We start from the raw sequence: 359 nt of genomic DNA on the forward strand, positions 1-359 counted from the left end.
AAAAACAGGCAGACAAAAAAGGCAGACATGAATGTGGGAGGGGACTTAGGAAAAAGTTCTGCAGGAAAGGAGTGAGAGGAGGATAAGAAAAATTAATAGGGAGCAAAAAAATGAACAGAATGCATTATGCACATGTATGAAACGATCAAAGAATAAAATAAAATTAAAAATATTAACTTGAGTAAGTTTTTTAAAAATCACTAACATCTGTCAATAAAACTCCTTTCACTATCTGCTCATCTTTCCAAACAATCTTAGATAACCTATTTATCCTATTATCATAACTTCAAATTTCATAATTATTCTGAGAATACCCAAAGTGAATCTGTGTGTGTGTGTGTGTGTGTGTGTGTGTGTGT

General features: G+C 32.3%; 1 protein-coding gene across 1 annotated transcript in view; it reads right to left on the reverse strand.

Moving 5' to 3' along the window:
* The window catches only part of CUNH1orf112 (chromosome unknown C1orf112 homolog), a 48318-nt gene that overhangs the window by 29187 nt on the left and 18772 nt on the right, over nucleotides 1-359 (reverse strand).

This window comes from Mastomys coucha, unplaced genomic scaffold (assembly GCF_008632895.1).
Source record: "Mastomys coucha isolate ucsf_1 unplaced genomic scaffold, UCSF_Mcou_1 pScaffold1, whole genome shotgun sequence".
Lineage (NCBI taxonomy): Eukaryota > Metazoa > Chordata > Mammalia > Rodentia > Muridae > Mastomys > Mastomys coucha.